Source organism: Pelophylax lessonae (genome assembly GCF_965119305.1).
Source record: "Pelophylax lessonae genome assembly, chromosome: 5".
Taxonomy (NCBI): Eukaryota; Metazoa; Chordata; class Amphibia; order Anura; family Ranidae; genus Pelophylax; species Pelophylax lessonae.
In genome coordinates, this window is record NC_138772.1 from 143,590,753 (window position 1) to 143,609,036 (window position 18,284).

Consider the following 18,284-nt stretch of genomic DNA (forward strand, 5'->3'; position numbering starts at 1 on the left):
CCAAGTGGTGACAAGCGAAAATTTGGAAAAGGAGGAAAACTGAATGGACCTGCTATTCTTCCTTCTTGTAACTCTTTAATTAATTTGTTTCTAACAATATCCAAAAATTCATTTACCGATTTTAAAGTCTGCACCCAACTACAGCCTAAACCTTCAAAAACTGGCAAGTTAAAACCAGACATAAATCCTTGTCTAATTAGCTGTGCTGTCACTTGGTCTGGGTAACTGCACAGCCATGGCTCCATGTTTTACAATTTCACTGGCGTTTTGGCTTTTTTGAAAACTATCCCTTCCAGATTGCTGAGACAATTTTTTGAAGCATTTGCTTATTGGGTGAGGTCCTGTGCAAAAAGCACACTCATGCCGAAATTTACAAGAATTAGGCTACCTGCATTGCGCGTCATTAAATGCAAAGCAAATACCTTTCTTGTAGCCCCCAGCCTGGTTACTCACCACTGTACTGTTCGAGCAAGGCAAATTAGGTCTCTGGGGAACAAATAGGTTCAGCCAGAGCCCAACATCCTTACTACCCCAAGCCATACTTGCATGTACTGCCATTTTTTGCCTGAACACCTCATCATAGAAAAACCAACCTAGTCCTCCAAAATTTCTATAGGCTTCCAGTATTATCTCTATGTGCTGGAATAAACCTGTACTAAGCTCAGGAAACTTTTCACATAGAATGCTGGACAATGTTACAAAGGCTTGAAGCCAATTATTGAAGGACCTAGGTACCGGCTTCTTTTTATCCTCCTCATTTTTTTCTTTTAAATAATATTCCTTTTGACTAGGAAGTAAGGAAAATAATTCTATATACTCTCTCCGCCAGATCTTTTCCTTTGTGCCCATGGGCACATGAAAACCAAGCGGCGACAGTATACAAGGCATCACCTCTCTATATGATTCTTCAATCTCTGGTGAAGGGTCTCTACCCGCCTCTTTACTCACACACCAATTCGCTGGTGCTTCCATTGGCAGCTTTAATTCATTACCATTCATATGTGTTGCCCTATTCTCACCCCCCCATACTGATGCAAAATCATCATTCCTATCAGTTGTGGGGGCTGCTGACAATTTATTCACAAGCTGCAACAAAGTTGCTGACAATGAGGACAACACACCTAGCTGCCCACACTCACCACTATTTAGCCTTTCTTGGTCTTCAATTACTTCAGCCTCATTAACTGAAGCCACACCTCTTCTGCCAGGACCTGTGTTAGCACCCACAGCGTCCCGCCTTCCATAATCTAGGTCTTCTCTTCTCCTTTGGTGTTCAGGCAGGTTTACTTCTGTCCCCGCCTCCCAGCGGGACCTATATGTCTTCTGCTCTGCCCCTTTACTCTGCCTCTTTTCTTCTTGTCTTCCAACTCCTCCCTCCTTTCTTCCTCTGTGCTGCGCACTGGCCCGTGGTCTATATGGCTTCTTCATTCCTCTTCCTCTGAGCTCCGTCCTTCTGCCTCGCCCAGCTCCACTTTGCTGCTCCTTAGTCACCTCCTCAATATCTTCCCTCACAGACTCTGCACCGCTGCCTGCTTCTTCAATACAGCCTTCCACCGCTTGAGGTGACATACCGCTCACTCCAGCTATCTCACCAGTCTCTTCATGCCGCGCAGGCAGGCTCAAACAATGCCAAATCCACGCCTCTCCACCTTCAGCTTCAGCCCTTTCTATCAGCTGTCTGAGCAGAGTCTTCATCCTGGGGTAAACTACCGACCGCCACAGAAAATAACTCTTGTCTGAGCTCTGCAGCTTCTCATATCCCTCGGCGTCTGGCGCCAGTTTTCAGTCAGCACCTCATATTTATAGACCCCAGTGGGCTTCCAGAAGCTTCTAGTAGCCTCCAAAGTTCCCACCTATCAGGTATCACCTTTATGTAACCACGCCCTCACCTGCAGGGGGAACCTAGAAACCTCCCGCTGCGGTAATCCCATGAGGAAAAGGGGGGTCCTTGAAACCCATTCCCCTTTTCCCAACATTGGGATTAATCAGAAAGGACAAAAGTCAACATGCTAATTTGTCCCATGCAGCCTCTATAGTAGAACGCCTAGGATAAACATGTCAATCTGCCACACTGGAAAAACAGCCTTCTAGGAGCAAACAAGGAAAGATGTCTAATGTACTTTTTGTGTGCAGTGACCTAACAATGCAGTAGATGCTGTAAGGCGGTGATGGCCAACCTTCTGGACCTCATGGACCACTAAACTCATAATTTTAAATCCCACGGACCACTAACATGGATATTACATGCCTTATACACACAATGCTCCTGCTCTCTTCCCCCACCTCCCCCCACCAAACTTTTCATCACACTGCTGCCTTGCACAGACTCATTATTGGATCACACCTCCTTATCCAGCCATGTGCTCGATCTCTGTGCTCCCCCCTACTGTCTGATTAGCAATGCCATTGGAAGGGTCCCCTCCTTTTTAACCTCCCACTCTTTGCATTACTCCCGGTGCCTCGCTCTGAGTTCACAGCAGCCGAAACTACAGACGAGGCATCGGATATCAATGCTCACTGACAGTATTGACTGTCAGCACGCATTGAGAACAACAGTGGAACAACAAGGGGCTGTATACATCCGCCACAATGTTGATTTGTGTCAGAACCCTTGGGGACCACCAAAATTTTCTCGCGGACCACCAGTTGTCCACGGACCACTTATTGGCGACCACTTCTCTAAGGTACCCAAAGACATAAGAAGATCAGGTGATGATCAGAACACTCTTAATCAGTGGATATTGGAGGCCTACTGGCTGGATTGGATTTTTTTAGATAAAAACCTATTGTTCCTCCAAGAAAAAATTGGATGCATGCTGTGCATATACGTGTGGACTCTCGCAGGGTATGGGAGCTCATATGCACTATAGGTACAAAAAGAGCTGGATGGTTAGTCCAAGATGCGGAATGGTTAGTCCAGAGGAAGCCAACACTTATCAGAGTATTTACATACAGCTATTTATGGATCAGGGAACATTCCTGTGTTTGTGGGCCCTCCATGAACCTAGCTGGCTCTTCTACACTGAGTCTGCTTGGAACTCGGTGATAGGCCAGGCTGGACTTTCCTAGGCAACGACTATTGATTCCATCATGACAGCCAACAAACCACACTTCTTTTTTTCATCTGTAGGCACAAACATCCCCTGCATCAGCCCTCAGAATGCCATTGATGACAAGGACAGATAAACAAGCGTACTTTTTTTTATGGGACAAGGATAAGCACCTGACCAGTGGAGAGCATACTAAAGCCCCGTACACACGTACCGATTGTCGGCCGTAAATATTCGGCCGCCGACCGATCGGCCGATTGTAGGCTTGTTAGTATGATGCTTCCGACAGCCGACAGCGCATTTTCGGCCGAACAGAATCTGTCGTGCAGACTTTAAAATATTTGTTGGCCTTCACCAGAACAGCCGATTGTTCGCCAGTCAGTACAGAATTCGGCCGACAGACAGCAGATTAGCAAGACTGGGCTTGATCAGAAAAGAAAAAAGACAAGGAAAGTTAACCATCACATGACATCACTTCTGCAGTCGGCTGTTGTTGGCCGACAAAATTCGTGTGCAGTCTTTTGCAGTCTTTTGCAGTTTTAAACCGACACGACAGCCCTGGACAAAAGACGGCCGATCGTTCGGCCGACGATCAGTACGTGTGTACGGGGCTTTACTCTAAGCATGGAACTGTATGTTTAGAAACGAATGCAAGAAATAGTTTGTATTCCTTTCAAGAAAGTGCCTTTATTGTTTCTAACTGATTAGAGTTAGTCATGTGTTTTGTGAAGTTTGCCAGCATGAAAGAGGCCATGTTTCAGCCATGTGAGGAGGTTGATGTTACTACTGTAAGGGCCGGTTCACATTTGTGCGAGTGCGGCGATCGCATGTAATTCGGAGCGCACTGCTCCTTCATTACATGCGATCGGATGTGCGGATGCGAATTCAGCCATACACTTTGTATGGCTGAATTCACACTGTATCCGCACCAAACACGCACAGGACCCTTTTTTCCAGCCGCATCAGGATCGGATCGCACAGTGGTTCACAGTTGTGCATCTGATCCTATGCGAACTGTCAGATCGCACTGCGATATGCGATCAAACTGGGGTCCCGGTTCACACTCCGAATTCGCAGCCTGTTCCCGCTTTGCAAACGCACCTCTGGCAGTTCACACTGCCATATGCGATACGCAGGGGGTGTCAATTAAATGTTAACGGCACCCCCAGTTTGAGCGCATATCGCAGTGCGATCTGACAGTTCGCACAGGATCGGATCGCACAAGTGTGAACCACTGTGCGATCTGATCCTGATGCGGCTGGAAAAAAGGGTCCTGTGCGTGTTTGGTGAGGATACAGTGCGAATTCAGCCATAAAAAGTGTATGGCTGAATTCGCATCCGCACATCCGATCGCATGTAATGAAGGAGCAGTGCGCTCCGAATTACATGCGATCGCCGCACTCCCACAAATGTGAACCGGCCCTTAGTGTTAAACTGTTCAAAATGCATTTAGACAGCCAATAATTGAGAAGTAAAGACAATGAGATTGGCTCAGTTGGGAAACTGGTGGTCGCCAGAAGAAGGGTAGGCCATCCTGGAGGTAGTGATGAGTCCCTCATTTAATCTACAGTGCCTCGCGAAAGTATTCGGCCCCCTTGAACTTTGCGACCTTTTGCCACATTTCAGGCTTCAAACATAAAGATATAAAACTGTAATTTTTTGTGAAGAATCAACAACAAGTGGGACACAATCATGAAGTGGAACGAAATTTATTGGATATTTCAAACTTTGTTAACAAATAAAAAACTGAAAAATTGGGCGTGCAAAATTATTCAGCCCCTTTACTTTCAGTGCAGCAAACTTTCTCCAGAAGTTCAGTGAGGATCTCTGAATGATCCAATGTTGACCTAAATGACTAATGATGATAAATAGAATCCACCTGTGTGTAATCAAGTCTCCGTATAAATGCACCTGCACTGTTATAGTCTCAGAGGTCTGTTTAAATCGCAGAGAGCATCATGAAGAACAAGGAACACACTAGGCAGGTCCGAGATACTGTTTTGGAGAAGTTTAAAGCCGGATTTGGATACAAAAAGATTTCCCAAGCTTTAAACATCCCAAGGAGCACTGTGCAAGCGATAATATTGAAATGGAAGGAGTATCAACCACTGCAAATCCACGAAGACCTGGCCGTCCCTCTAAACTTTCAGCTCATACAAGGAGAAGACTGATCAGAGATGCAGCCAAGAGGCCCATGATCACTCTGGATGAACTGCAGAGATCTACAGCTGAGGTGGGAGACTCTGTCCATAGGACAACAATCAGTTGTATACTGCACAAATCTGGCCTTTATGGAAGAGTGGCAAGAAGAAAGCCATTTCTTAAAGATATCCATAAAAAGTGTCGTTTAAAGTTTGCCACAAGCCACCTGGGAGACACACCAAACATGTGGAAGAAGGTGCTCTGGTCAGATGAAACCAAAATCTAACTTTTTGGCAACAATGCAAAACGTTATGTTTGGCATTAAAGCAACACAGCTCATCACCCTGAACACACCATCCCCACTGTCAAACATGGTGGTGGCAGCATCATGGTTTGGGCCTGCTTTTCTTCAGCAGAGACAGGGAAGATGGTTAAAAAGATGGGAAGATGGATGGAGCCAAATACAGGACCATTCTGGAAGAAAACCTGATGGAGTCTGCAAAAGACCTGAGACTGGGACAGAGATTTGTCTTTCAACAAGACAATGATCCAAAACATAAAGCAACATCTACAATGGAATGGTTCACAAATAAACATATCCAGGTGTTAGAATGGCCAAGTCAAAGTCCAGACCTGAATCCAATTGAGAATCTGTGTAAAGAACTGAAAACTGCTGTTTACAAACGCTCTCCATCCAACCTCACTGAGCTCAAGCTGTTTTGCAAGGAGGAATGGGCAAAAATTTCAGTCTCTCAATGTGCAAAGCTGATACGAGACATACCCCAAGCGACTTACAGCTGTAATCGCAGCAAAAGGTGGCGCTACAAAGTATTAACTTAAGGGGGCTGAATAATTTTGCACGCCCAATTTTTCAGTTCTTTATTTGTTAAAAATGTTTGAAATATCCAATAAATTTCGTTCCACTTCATGATTGTGTCCCACTTGTTGTTGATTCTTCGCAACAAATTACAGTTTTATATCTTTATGTTTGAAGCCTGAAATGTGGCAAAAGGTCGCAAAGTTCAAGGGGGCCGAATACTTTCGCAAGGCACTGTACATGCCTTGTGACTCTGGCTTTTCGGCTGGGTATTTTCCACAATTCCTGATGGACCTGCCCTGCAAGTTGCAACCACAGAATTTTGAGCCCTGTGCAACTCAGTTGCGAATAAGTGAAGTGTGAGTGTCCTAACAGGCCTGTAGACCCTAACAAAGTGAGCCAGAATGATGACAAAGGGTTCTGACCTTTTTTGATAAACATACTATATCTTAGGCACTGAGGCAGGAACTGGCTTAATAACCCACTACTAGAGGAGACACATTACTGCTTGCAACTTTACAATTGGCCCCCACACAGGAACTGACTTAAAAACCCGTGGCCTGAAGGGATTCTCTTCCAAAAAGCTGACCTAGGTGGAAGTTGTGGTATAGGGGCAAGTGTTGCTATGACTTGAATGGCATTAGGTTCCAGAATCTAGTGCCTCACAAGATCTGGGGAACATTTCTGTGAGCCACAAAAAGATAGCAGCCATGCCAGTGCAATCTGCACCCTTGCAATAGTGATTCCTGCCAAGGATAGGTTGCAATGACAGTTATCCATGACTGACACCCATTTGAAGCAAGTGCAGTTGGTTTCTTGTGGATTCAATATACCAATACCTATATTTGTATTATTTTTCTCGCAGCTGAAACCAATTCAGGTCAAGTGTTCAACTATGCGCTTTTTTGCTATATATATAGGAAGCCCTCTGCCCTAGGCTGGAAAAATCTAGTTTTTGGCTCTGCTATACCCAGCTAAGCAGCAATTTATTTTTCAGGTCTGGTCTCCTTAAGCCTGGTGGTTGATTGCTCCTGGCTGCCTATGAAATAATCTTCAAGATTTAGAGTAGGAGGATCAATCTCTGGCTTATGAATATTTATCTGACCTCAGCCAATCCCTAAAAAGTTGTGACTGGGAAAAAGATAAATGTTTTGGAGGGCCTGATCAGAAGTCTCCTCTCCTGGGGCCTTTGCTACTGAGCCTGTGTTACTGAGGAGCTATTGTTATCAGGTCTCAGCATGCACTTGGCTGAGAGCCTAGACTTACAAAAACTTGATGGAGGATGCTACCTTCGGAAGCTGGATTGGAAAAGAACCCTTTCACTGAAGAGTGTCACAGGGAAGCTGGTTGGGGAGCTGTGTCTGTCTGGCCATTCTGAATAGGTCTTTTTTGCCTAGAGCTCCAGATGTACCTGTGCTTTCAGAGTTAGATGCCAATGATTGCTGCAAGGACTATGACAGCTCTTTCAGAGTCTCAGACTAGTTGGCTGTCCCATCTACCTCCAGCAATACTTAAGGCTGCAACTGAAGGACTTACCTGAAAATCTGTCCTCTAATGCCTGTATGTTTTAGAGATTCCTATACCTACCTGTGATCAAGTACTGCAATACATTTTCAAAAAGACACCCCTAGGATGGACCTTTTTTTGTTGGTGTACTCTGAAACTGGTAATAGGGCTGGCAGTCTCTGAACAGGTAAGGGAGACCTGTTTGTTTTCATGGATCCCTTTGAGGGTTAGCTCTACATATGCCCTTAGCATTGTTCTCTCAGTCCTGTGCTGGTCAAGAGTCTACTTCATGGGATACCATCAGTGACTTCCCATTATTGATGGAGCCTTGTCAGGTGTAGAGACTGACCTAGTAGTAGAAATTTCACTTGGTTGGGCATTTATAACCCCATTAGACATTTTAAAGACCTTTTCAGAAGATTTCAGAATAACAGTACTTCAGCTGTGTCAATGATATACCAGGGGTTTTTTCATCTACATATTATGCATATTATAATTTGTTAGTAACAAATGTTGTGTTTGCATTGTGTGGTAAAGATAATAACTAGTTGTTGTTATACAATGAACTCATTCTGTACCACAAGATTCTAGTTTTTCAATCTGAAATTTAAAGAACACTGTGATGCTTGATTTTCATCTATTTATATTATGCTTTTCTTGTAAAGTGTGGGTCTTATTACTAGATACCAGATACTAGGCAACAATAGAATTGGTCTGTAATTAGTGTCACAACTATTTTACAACAATTCACGCACATTTGCTGGATGGGAGATGTATAAAACTGGAGCAAAAGAGTTTTCTTTTTTTCTCCTCTGTTAAAACTATGATGTGATCAGAATTATGTGGTGGAAAGGGTGACCAGAGACACGAAAACTTTGAAGGTAGCGGCTGGTTTCGGTTGCTCTATTAGGTAATGTCCAAATTTGGTGAAATGTTAAAGCTGATCTCAAGGTACATATAAAGGACATATAGTTCTGTATTTATTACAAGAATTAATTTAATGTTTGTAATGCATCTTGTCTAACTACTGAATGTTATGGATTTCAGCCTCAGTAGAACCATGGGCAGTTTTTTTCTTTATTTTAGATGGAGTAAAAGAGGGTTATAATAACTTATAACTCCTGTCAGTTTTTATTATTTTTAAATTTTTTAAGCTGTGTCCTATTGTAGAGATTTACCTTCCTTTCATTTCCCATAGCTGAAACAGCAAGTGAAATCCCTCCAAATAATTAAAACCCTTTGCCCCCCCCCCCCCTGGGCACTAGAACTAGTGTCTTCATTGGAAGACTTTCCCTATATCACTTGTGCTGGGGATAACCTGAAATATGGGATTTTCTTTTTACTTTCAATGATAATGGTAAACAGGACAAATAGAGAGAGTGAATACAGGGGAACAGACAGCAAAAACGGGGGCACAGACAGCAATAAAAAGCCTAATAGTTGTTCTAATCCATCTCTACTCTGTCCAAAACTAAAGAAAAAGTTTTGCATTTAGTTATACTTTAATCCACTGTTCAGCAGCTAAGAGAGGAATAGGCAGCATGTGGAGCCAATCACGTCAGCTACATGTAGATATACTGGAAAAGAACATGTTGATGTAAGAGAGTGAGATACTTTAATTATCTGCTGCTGTTCCTTCACTGTCCAATCACAGATTGGAGATGGAGACTTGGGAAGTGTTAGCTGTGAATTCCTTAACTGCAACAGAGTAAATGGTGTGACCCAGCTGGCCAGGTGTTAGAGCTCTATAAATTTCAGAATTTAAAGCAAAACTTCACTTAATATAGGAAGTCCTGCTTTTCCTTCTCCTTCCTCCTCCTTTACCACTTTTGGAGTTTTTTTTTGTGACAGGTACCCACTTCCGCTGGTCTCGCCTTGGTGAGAAGAGCGGAGGTTGGCCCCCCGGTCACTGCCCCTTGACACAAGTCCCAGGAGGCTAAAGCCTCGTACACACACAACGATTATCGGCCGACCGATCGGCCGTCTTTTGTCCAGTGTTGTTGTGTTGGTTGAAATGTGCTCTAGACTGCACACGAATTTTATCGGCCAACAAAAACCAACTTCAGAAGTGATGTCATGTTCTGGTTTACTTTCCGTGTATTTTTTCTTCTCTGAGCATGCCCAGTCTTGCTCATCAGATTTTTGTCTGCCGAAATCTGTACTGACTGGCGAACAATCGGCCGTTCTGTTGACGGCCAACAAAAATTTTATAGCATGCACACCAGATTTTGTTCGGCCGAAAAGTCGGAGTCGGTTGTCGGAAGCATCATACTAACAAGCCGAAAATTGGCCGATCGGACGTTTGCCGAAAATTCACGGCCAACTATCGATGCGTGTGTACGAGGCATTAGGGACTAGTTCAAATGTGCAGCACATTGGGAGTGGGGAGACAGCTGTGATACAATAGGAAATCACAGTTGGCTTCCTATAAGCAAGATGGCAGCAACAGGCACCCGAAGACCGGCGAAGAACTGGCCCGGGTGAAAACAGCACTGGACCCCTGGACTGGTGAGTGTCTGTTTATTAACCACTTGCCTACTGTGCACTTAAACACCCTTCCCATCCAGGCCAATTTTCAGCTTTCAGCGCTGTCACACTTTGAATGACAATTGCGCGGTCATGCTACACTGTACCCATATGAAATTTTTATCATTTTTTCACACAAATAGAGCTTTCTTTTGGTGGTATTTAATCATCTCTGGGTTTTTTATTTTTTACAAAAAAAAAGAATAAAGACAGAAAATTTTGAAAAAAAAAAAAAGTTTTTCTTATTTTCTGCGAGTAAATTTTGAAAATAAATTTTTCTCCTTCACTGATGTGCGCTGATGAGGTGGCACTGATGGGCACTGATAGGCTGCACTGATGGGCACTGATGAGGTGGCACTTATGGGCACTAATGAGGTGGCACTTATGGGCACTGATGAGGAGGTACTAATATGCCGCACTGATGACCATGGATAGGCGGCACTGATAGGCGGCACTGAGAGGCGGCACTGAGAGGCGGCACTGATGAGCACTGATAGGCGGCACTGATGAGCACTGATAGGCGGCACTGCTGGGCACTGAGAGGTGGCACTGCTGGGCACTGAGAGGTGGCACTGCTGGGCACTGAGAGGCGGCACTGAGAGGCGGCACTGACGGGCGGCACTGATGGGCACTGATAGGCGGCACTGATGGGCACTGGTGGATGGCACTGGACACTGATGGGTGGCACTGATGAGCGGCACTGATGGGCAGCACCATCAGTGCCCACACTCAGTGCCCATAGTGCTGCCAGTCAGTGCTCATCAGTGCCTAGATGAGCAGGCACTGATGGGCACTGACTAGCAGCACTTTGGGCACTGATTGTGGGCATTGATGGGGGCACTGAGGGCACTGATGGGGGGGGCACTGTGTGTGTGTTTTTACCTTCAGTAATCAGGGCACTGGTGATCGGTGCCCTGATTACATTCTCCTGTGTCCCCGGCGCTGTGAGGCTCCCCCTCCTTCCTCACACTGCAGGCTCTGTGTGAGGAAGGAGCGCCGGCGATGAGAGATGATCTCATATGTGATTGGCCATTCACCACGATCTGTGATCGGCCGTGTCCAAGGGACACGGCCGACACAGATTTTCCCCGCAGCGCGCTCGCGGGAGCGCGCTGGAGGCGTGTCACTGGGAGGCCGTTTAAAAACGGCCTCCCGAAAATTCGAGTCCGCGCTGCAGCCGTATATAGGCTGTAGCGCGGATGGGAAGAAGTTAAAAGTTAGCAAATACAGTATTTGTATCTAGTAAGATTTTCTTTTACAAAAGACTGTAGCTCCTTTTTAATGAACAGAAATGCAAATCCGTTGGCTGGTAAAACATCATATATAAATAGTATATTGTCTGTGGATTTAGATGTTTACCAATTCAGTTCAGCTTTTCAGCTTTAATTGGTTAACCACTTGCCGACCGCCGCACGACTATCTACGTCGGCGGTCAGCCCCTCACAGGCAAACTGACGTAGGTCTACTTAGCTTGCTTGTGAGGGTCTAGGGAGCGAGCGCGCGCCGCCGGAGGCGCGCTCCCGCTCCCACGTGGTCACGGACCCCCCCGCGCGTGTGACCGGCGGACCCGATGTCGGCGGGGGAGAGGGAGAAAGTCAGGCGGCTTGTGTAAACAAGCTGCCTGTCATTCTCCCCTGTGTATGATTGATGATCATACGGTTCTACTATGTAGAACCGTTGATCACCGTTCATACAGCTGAAGCCACAGCCAATCACAGTAGAAAGCACGCCCCTAGGGACACACATAGCCCCTCCCTTTCAAAAAAGTTAACCTCTTCACTGCCAGTGTATTTTTACAGTAACAGTGCATATGTATAGCACTGATTACTGTAGAAATGTCACTGGTAACCCCAAAAGTGTGAAAAATGTCAGTCAAGGGTCCAATCTGTCCGCCGCAATGTCGCAGTACCGCAAAAAAAATCGCAGATCGCCGCCATTACGCGTTAAAAAAAAACAACAAAAATGACAAAAATCTTTCCCTTTGTTAGTAAACGCGATAACTTTTGCGCAAACCAATCAAAATACGCTTTTTGCGATTTTTTTTACCAAACATATGTAGCATAAAACAAATTGGCCGAAAATGTTAAAAAATTTTGATTTTTACATTTTTTTGGGGGGGAATTTCATATAAAAAAATGTGAAAAATATTGCTATTTTTGCAAAATTTACGCTCTTTTTTTGTTTATAGCGCATGATCAAAAAATCACACAGGTGATCAAATACCACCAAAAGAAAGCTCTGTTTGTGGGAAAAAAAGGACGCCAAATTTGTTTAGGTACAGCGTCGCACGACCGCGCAATTGTCCGTTAAAGTCACGCAGTGCCGAATCGCAAAATACCCCCTGGTCGTTTAGCAGCCAAATCCTCCGGGGCTTAAGTGGTTAATGAAGGTATTCCAACATCTCTTGATATTTCATACCTCCTTGTTTTCTATTATACTGGGGTTTTAAAATAAAAGGAAGATATAGTGTTTTCTATCCATATTGGGAGTTTTTTTGTAATGTTTAATATTTTTGGATGTACTTTGATAGAAAAGAACAGTTAACCACAATGACTTTGCAGCATTACAAAGCAGGAAACAGATCCTGCATATGGGATGAAGAAATATGGCTGCGACTATGTATATATTTTCACAAAATAGAAAATAGAAACACAGTTTGTTTAACTGGCACACTTTAATTACATTAATTATATTAGGATGACCACATATATTATACATACAGTTCTGTGCAAAGGGTTTAAGCAGATGTGAAAAAATCCTGTAAATTAGGAAGGCTTTGAGAAATATAAATGTTAATAGTTTATTTTTATCAATTACCAAATTCAAAATATGCTGCCATTTTTCTGCACCCCAGTTCATGTTTTCGTGCATAGTTGAGTATCTTAACCTTGTTTCCACGTTGGAGGTAAGTCTTTTTGGCTGCAATTCTTCCACAAAGACCACTTCTGGCCAGACTTCTCTGCACAGTAGATGGGTGTACCTGGGTCCCACTGGTTTCCTCCAGTTCTGTGCTGATGGCACTGGTGAACCTCTTCTGATGTAGAAGGGAAGTAAGCATGATGTGTCTTTCATCTGCTGCATTACGTTTCCTTGGCCGACCACTTTGTCTACAGTTCTCAATGTTGCCCAATCAATGGTATCCTTAATGCTGAGAAATACAGGCAGATACTTATCCATCATGCCATATCAACAGGGAGGCATGTGATGGGCCCTCAATTTTTTCTACAGCAAGACAAGGACCTCAAACATACAGCCAATGTCTATAAGAACTATCTTCAATGTAAAGAAGAACAAGGAGTCCTGGAAGTGATGGCTTGGCCCTCACAGAGCCCTGATCTCAGCATCATTAATTATGTCTGGGTTTACATGAAAAGACAGAAGGATTGGAAGCAGCCTACATTCACAGAATATCTGTGGTTAGTTGTACAAGATGTTTGGAACAACCTACCTGATGAGTTCTTTCAAAAACAGCATGCAAGTGTACCTAGAAGAATTGATGCTGGTTTGAAACCAAAGAGCAGTTACACCAAATAGTAATTTAAGTTAGATTTTTTTCTTCTGTTCGCTCATTTTGCATTTTGTAAATTGATAAAAATAAACACTTAAAATATATATTTTTAAAGCATTCTTACTTTAAAGCATCTCTTCACAGCTGCCTAAAACGTTTGCACAGTACTAAATACAATTTTGTACAGAGCCCAGTTGTTTAAAATCCAAGTACCCCTGCTCCCTGTATGAAAACAGTGGTCTATCTGCAGAGGTATGTTATGCCCCATACCCTTCCCCTTTCCCCACTGAATCAGAACTATAACTCTTCAATCGAGAAAGCTCATTCTCCTTGGTGACTGGAGCAGATTAACATGTCCCCGCCAAGTGACAGCTAAAGCTATGTAACCAGCAGGAAACATGAGCTGCGACCCCTTGGATGCTCTGGGAAATGCCTAAAACTTTAGCAGATGCCATGTCTGCCAAATGGCCAAGAGTGATACCTTATTGTATCAGACAAAGGATTACTTCATGTAAACCAGTTTAGTTTAATTTTTTCTGCTTTATCACCACTAAGCGAGATAAAAAAAAATGTCACCCATGCATAAAGTAACATTTTACACACTAAAATCTGTTTCTTTCTGAATGACCAAATCTCTTTCTGGAGCTACTAAGGAATGCTTTGTACTTGATTATAGTATCCTCATGATAAAATTATTCAGTGTAATTAGCTTAATAATATTACTTCATAAAGTAAAATTAACTGCTTGTGATTATCATCATTAAATTAAATTGCCCACAAATGATGAGGTGATTCATGTCTAGAAAAAGATATAACCTTTGCTTTGTGGTGGACAATGGTTGTGCTTTAATTAATTAATTAATTGTGTGTTCAGAATGATGGATTTTTTCGGTAAAACCCTTTGTTGCAATATACAGGTTATGTAGCATCAGTGGTTGAGAAGTTGAGATCAGGGGCAAAAAACACTGGAGATTCCTTGAATCAAATGATCAAGGTTGAGATAGCAATACAAACATACAAAGAACAATTTAACCCAAATCAATAGAAAAAAAAGATATAAAACTTGACAAACGGCAAAGGGATCACAATTTAACCTAGCAAATAGTGAGCATACAGTAAAATTGATTTCCAATTCATGTCAGGTTTGTAATAAGAGTCTGTGAGTACTCGCTGAGAAATATATTCAAAGTCATACAAGGATCAATGGTGTTGATTGAGATCTTTCATTATTCATACAAGGATTATCTGCAATGTGCCAAATAACCCCACTCTTGTCCAGGGATAACTTTAATTCAGATAAAATAAAATTAGAACTTTATACCCGCTCTATGTTTTGGTTGCTCCTTTCAGATAAAAAAAGTTGGGTGCGGCTTTTTAACTTGCTCTGGTGATTTATTATAAATGCTCAGGACAATTTTTACTTTCAGTATAATTTTATTGAACTTTTGAAGTAACCTTCAATAAAGTTACATACATTTTTATGTAGATTCACAGAGTCAGTTAACATACAGCAAAGGTGGCCAGTACAAGGCCGCACATGCATCTTGAATATTTATGAATGTGAACAGCGGTACTTTTAAGTCGGTTCTTGGGTATATGAGAAAACTATAAAGAAGAGAATTCCACAGGTGGCAAAGACTGTAATGGGTGGAATAATGGCCTTAAATCTAGCTTATTAATGCCTTGTCCAAAAAGTGACCTAATGAGTATTTTACAGGAGTGGTATAGATGGAGGCAGTGACATGCGCAAGGAGGATAGAAAGAAAGAAAGGAAGGAAGGAAGGCAGAGATGAGTGAAGATAAGGAAATCTTACGAGATAAGTAAGGAACATGGTGGGGGTAAGAGGGATAAGGGGGAAGAGGGGAAAAGAGGTAACAGATGCTCACATGCCTTCCTTTCCAAGAGCCATTTAGAATGATTTTATCTTTAACCATTTTAAGACCGGAAGATTTGACCCCCTTCCTGACCAGGCCCTATTTTGCGATTCGGCACTGCGTTACTTTAACGGACAATTGCGCAGTTGTGCAACGCTGTACCCAAATAAAACATACTTTTTTTCCACCACAAATAGATCTTTCTTTTGGTGGTATTTGATCACCTGTGCGATTTTAAATTTTTGCTCTATAAACAAAAAACGAGCAACAATTTTGAAAAAAAATAATATTTTTCACATTCTGCTATATAACATTCCCAAAAAAAATGTAAAAATCTAATTTTTTTAACATGTTAAGCTACATATTTTTGGTAAAAAAATCGCAATAAGCGTATTTTGATTGGTTTGCGCAAAAGTTATCGCGTTTACTTACTACGGTAAAAGATTTGTCATTTTTATTGTTTTTTTTACTAGTAATGGCGGCGATCTGCGATTTTTTGCAGGACTGAGACATTACGGCGGAAAGATCGGACCCCTAACTGACATTTTTGACACTTTTGGCGGGACCAGTGACATTACTACAGTAATCAGTGCTAAACATATGCACTATTACTGTAATAATTACACTGGCAGGAAAGGGGTTAACCCTATGGGTGATCAAAGGGTTAAATGTATGCCTCATGCTTACTGACATGGGGGGGTTCTGTGACAGACGCAGAGATCGCAGGTTCAGCTAAGCTATGCTGAATCCTGTGATCTCCTCCTGTCTGTCACTGAGAAGATCCGCCTGCTTTGTTTACATAAGCAGGCGGGTCTTCTCACACTTTCTCCCACGATCGGGGAAGAGAGGCGGCTCCTCCTCCAGTCCGACTCCCGCTGTGTCTAAACATAGGGGGAGCGAGCTGCCGAAATCACTAGGAGTCCAGGGACATAGGTCTATGTCGCTGGACCCAGGGGAGCCGCACTGCCGCAGTAGGATTACTGTGAGCAGTCGGCAAGTGGTTAAAATAAACAGCGTGGTATCAATATATATGCCAATTACCTGCACAGAGTATGATTCCCAAATACCCCATTAAAAAGAAGCCAAGAGCTTCAATGAGCAGCTTGATTTGAAAGTTTAGCATTTATGCTGAAAATTAATGGCACTAACTAGTTTAATAAAAGTTCAGCTATGGTTATTAACTAAGCCTGAGGCTACTTTGCTCAATAAAATATATTTAAACATTTTTAGTGTGCAAAGTATTATTGCTATTCTAAACAAATGCAGTTTGATGAACTGTGAATTATTTTCAAAAGCAAGCAGCAGTAATAATTTGTCAAAATCACATCCTAAACGGTAAAAGAAAATTTGTATTTTGTGCTAAATGATAGTTACAAGCATTATTACCAAGGTGTGTAAAGGTAACATTATCTTAGCTGTTACAGCTCATAACAACATTAAATCCTAGTACACACTAGTAGTTTTTTTTTTCATTCAACCCAGCAGCGCTGAACGAAAAAAAACTGACAGTTCTACATAAGCCGCTGTACTAACCATGCGATGTTAGTACCGCGATCTCCCCTGCTGTGCTATTGTGTTCTGACAGGGGAACGGTCCCCCCACCAGAACTTTGCAGTCAGCGCTCTGAAAGCACTGATCGGGAGCCATTCAGCAGACCTTTTTCGGTCATGCCCCATCGACAGAAATACCTGGCTTCTGTCCAACCGGCTGCAGTACACACGGGCCGAATGTTGGCCGGTTTCTATTGAACCGGGAGATGCCGTCCGATATTTGGCCCATGTGTACTAGGCTTAAGCTTTCAGTGCTCAGGAATTATAAGGAGTTTTCCAGTGCTGCTCTTTTTTTTTTTTGTTACAGTTTTTGTTTTGGATGGTGATTTTTTTTGTGTACTTTGTGATTTAAGTTAATTAAAGAAAACAACAAGTTTTCCTCTCAAATACTTTCATCCTGGCATACATACTTATACATATATATATATACATACTTTCTGGTATTCCTATTGCTATAGTAGCACAACATTGCTGGGTTAATAACAGTTCATATGGCAAAAGGGGGGGGGGGATTTTCTTTAGATCACATATATGCATAAGTAGGTTCTGCCACCGTCCCTGTATCAATATATTGGGGGTTGCTGGTGCCTCAAGCCAAATGGGGTGTGGGACTTTATGGGCAAATAGGTATGGCATACCTACTTGCCCATAAAGTCCCACACCCCATTTGGCTTGAGGCACCAGCAACCCCCAACTGTTCATATGGCATTCTTCTCATAGTAAGTGTCTGAGGATTGCATTACTTCTTTCATTACTTCCAAATAATTAAAGTGGAACTGCACTGCATCTGAGCACCACAAACCAAAAATGCTATTTAATTAATTTGCATTATTCAAAGCAATCTTCCCCATATATCTACGTCTCCATGCTTTATTTTGCTGAGAAATCATTTTGAAAAACACCCCCTAGCATTTCTAATTGTGGCCATCTTGAGTAAGGGCAGATGATTCATGTATAAGTTACTTCCTGGAATCCATCTGCCCTTAGCTCAGACATATGCAGAGCTGAGAACCCTCCCTTCTCTCCTGAAGACTCCTGGGATGTATGAAATAATTTGCCTAGGCATGGAAACCAGAAAGTAGATGAATAAATGTAAAAAAAAAAGTTTAAAACAAGTAAATATGATATACTTTCCTATCTGATTACTAATGCTAGCAGCATAAGGATTAAAATAGTCCATGTTGATTGAGAGAGTGAAGTTCCACTTTAAGATCAGTTGTCATATTCAGGTTAAGTATAACAAATACATTTTTTTCAGTATCACACTTAGTTTCTTGAGCACCAATTCACACATTTTTACTGATGTTGAG